Genomic DNA, 3469 nt, shown 5'->3' on the forward strand with positions numbered 1-3469 from the left:
GGGAAAGAACAAACTGATGTCATTTATGGGGGTTACTGACCTCCACTTAATGTGTGGGTTTAGCAACACAATCCATAGTATCTTTTTAAAATTACAGATTAATAGTTCATATTTGCTTCCATCCTACTGTTACAGGTAAATTCTGTGGCAACCTGCATTGAGCAGTAAGAGGGGGTTTGTAGTGAATAATGAATGTATGGTATCAGTCTCGCTTTTCCACTCTGACATCTCACAGCTTTCATGTGTTTTTCATGGTGCAACCACCCCCTTCCCTGTTTGATGCAGGAATACCCATGTGCACCAGTTCACCCCCAAACCATGAATTCTTCCTCTGTTACCTCTCTATAACCAGTTTGCATGTGTGACTGTGTTTGTTCTGAGTGGAATGTTTTGTGTAAAGAGCAGTATCATCTCCAAATGCTCTTATTGTCTGCACAACAGTAACAACTTGCTAGTAAAACAGGGAAACATCATTTTATGGAGAGAGGCAAAGCTGCTGACTGCTCAAGAGTCACACAATGCAGTGATAGAAACAGCTTGGTTACATAGTCTTCATCAGCACAAGATGGACCTTGGATCTGAACAAGAGTTTGTCCTTTTGAGATTATTTTTGTTTAAAATCATCCTGTCTCTGGATTATAGTAACTGGATAATTCACTGATTAAGGGTTCTTTCCATCATCAAAAGCTGTCACGCAGCAGTGAAGGAATACCAAAACATGAATGACTGAAGCAGTTTGGATCTACAGGGTTAAGCGTACATGTTCATTTATGAGGCTTAACACATGTAAATAGCATTTATGACCATGTGGTAGAACATACTGGATACATCAAACCATCATTCTAGGCTTAGGTTTTTCACACACACACACTGCTCGTGCTGCAAAACATTGGCAGGCTGGCCTGCAAACGTGGAGGTGCAGACTGCATTTGCTACAGGTGGGGTGTCTTATAAAGAGCCTTCCTTAACAGAGCAGAAATGTCACATCTTCAGGTAGAGGGATAGCCTTCGTATTTTGGGTGGCTGTCAGCAACCCACTATGTTTTCTGACTTCTAGACAGTACAGAGTAGCTGGCTCAGTTCTAGTTTACACTGAGTAAAGTGTTGCACTATATAATTGCTCAAAAATAATGCTTTAGATTTTATGCAGAAACACAAAAACAAGGTTCAAATACACTCAGGTTCTTATTTCTTAAGACAAACATATACTGCTGCCACATAGTCTCTTTAATGTGGTGTCTGAAAGGAGATTATAATTATGTCATTAGATTACTCTGTTTAAAGCAGAAGGACTTTAAATATGCAATGCTAGATTAGAATATTGGATTTGTAACCAGTTGGAACTGTAGTATGACAAATTGTTTATACCTGTATTGCTGCTGGAAGAAGTGGCATTAAACACCCTAGTCTTTTGTTTCAGAACAAACATTTGTGTAAAGGAGCAGTTAACCAGCTGGGGGAACTGATACAGCTGAAAATAAATCCAGTAGAAAAAAAAAAAAAGTGAAAACAAACAAACATAACAAAAACTCAAGTCAGAGAGTAGTTTTTCCTACCTGTTCTACCCTATGGCCTTACAAACATCTGCTCGCATGAATCTGAAGAGGTGATACAGAAAGAAAAATTGAATGGCTAGGAAGGTGGGGAGAAGGTGTGACTGCTCTGTTTTTTAAGGCAGATACTACCTGGTGGCTGCTGAAGGGTGTAGTTTGACAGTTTGACTTGAGTGCTAGGTACAGAACCACTGTATGTTAGTAAAAATATCTAGTGCAGCAGAAGTATTTTCAGTTCCACAAATTTTATCTAGAAAATGCTTACATCTGAACATACATCTTATTCATCTTATATGGGTGTGAGACTGATGAATGAAACCCAAACCTGTTGTAATGTTAAAAAATAAATAAATGTGCCAACACATTGTCAGACATTTACAGTATTTGATATTCTGAATGAATTGAATTTTGAAGTGTTTGACCGAATAACTTTTTTTGCCCTAGAATAGATGTAATTACTTAATTATATGTAATTACTAAAATTTGTAGGAGGGAGGATGGACAGTTGCATTTCCAGTGCCAGGAGACAGCAATGGTGACTCTCATCTCGAATCATATTCTACGTATTTTCCTGCCCCTCTTAACTGTTCCCTCATATTCCTTAAGCGTATTTCTTTCTGCCAACTTGCTTATGTAGCTGACAGTGCTGGCTGGAACCTGCCTGTTTCATAGGGAGGCTGAAACTCAGATCAAGAGACACCCAGTTTGCTTCCAGCAAGTCTCCTGGCAGACAAGATACTGGAGGGGGGCAGGAGAAAGAGCAGACTGTTCCTTAAAAACGAGCCAGTGAGAAGTAGCATGAGCAGGAGAACACAACGTGCTCCTTAGGAAAAGAAATGCTCAGGTGTGGTGTGGTCTAGCTTGGGTGCTCGGACTTGAGATCAGTTGTACTGGGTAGTGATGCAAGACACATACTGCTGGTTTGCAGTGCTGGGAACTCTCAAACAGATGGATTACACTGCATAGAGAAAACAGGAATGTCTGAAACCAGCCTTAAAAAAATCAGCATAAAAGGTAGGTTAATGCTTCGTTGCTAGGTGATCTAATGATTTGATCCCTTTTATGTTGCTCTTTCTCTTACGATGGCATTTATTTTTCATATACATTTTGTGTATTATGAAACATATATCAAGTGAATGCTTTCTGGGGTGTTATTTGGCATGATACATTTTTCTTGCATTCAGCCTCTTACTCTTTTTTTTTTTTTCTTTTCCTTCAGTACGCCTTGTTTCTCTGACCTCATTATTATTTCTGAGCTGCTTTTGTGATTTGACATTGAAAAAAGTTATTTCAACAAAAGCAGCACAGCATGTTACCTAGGCTTCCCAAAGCGTCAGATGGAGATGCTGAGGACTTAATGCTGCAGCCTAAAATCAACAGTCCCAAGTTCCTGGAATAAATTGGAAGCTTTTGTTAAATAAAACTTGTAAGTGGAGAGATGCATATCCTCCTGACAAAGGTGGACTGCTCTAATTTCTCCCTGCATCCCAGTTACAGTTACAAAATACAGAACGGAATATGGAGGCCAAACCCATGAGCTATATAAGGCATCAAAGCAGGGGAGGACATGACCTGTTTTCTTTTGCAGCAGTATCAGAGTTCAGTTCAGCATGAACCAGGAGGGCATAATGAGACAGGGGAAGGAGAGTTACGCTGAAAAGTTACCCTGTAGCAAGAGTTTTCAGGCTGCTTTGTTTCACGAGTCCCTAAAATTATTTTCAGCAGAGATAGGGATTCTGGTTAGAAAAAATCTGCTGACTTGCTCTTCTTAAGAGTTTCTTTTGGCCCCCATTGGAGTAGCTGAACAATAGGTGGGAAAACTGCTCTTCTGGATACTTTGAATCTCTTTTGGCGTGGCTGCATATGCATGTTAGGCCAAAATGTGGCCTAAAATGTGTGTCTCAGCTGAGCAGGAA

General features: G+C 39.8%; 1 protein-coding gene across 3 annotated transcripts in view; it reads left to right on the plus strand.

The window, feature by feature from the left end:
- Positions 1-3469, plus strand: part of ADD3 (adducin 3 (gamma)) — a 59911-nt gene that overhangs the window by 27157 nt on the left and 29285 nt on the right. The window contains exon 1 of one of the 3 annotated variants that reach the window (XM_010007905.1): positions 2315-2567. The exons of the other annotated variants lie outside the window; for them this stretch is intronic. The gene's annotated coding sequence lies outside the window, so the exon portion shown is untranslated. Of the gene's footprint in view, positions 1-2314; positions 2568-3469 lie in introns of those variants that run through there. 3 annotated transcript variants of the gene reach the window in all.

This window comes from Chaetura pelagica, unplaced genomic scaffold, assembly GCF_000747805.2.
Source record: "Chaetura pelagica isolate M959 unplaced genomic scaffold, ChaPel_1.0 scaffold531, whole genome shotgun sequence".
NCBI classification, from domain to species: Eukaryota; Metazoa; Chordata; class Aves; order Apodiformes; family Apodidae; genus Chaetura; species Chaetura pelagica.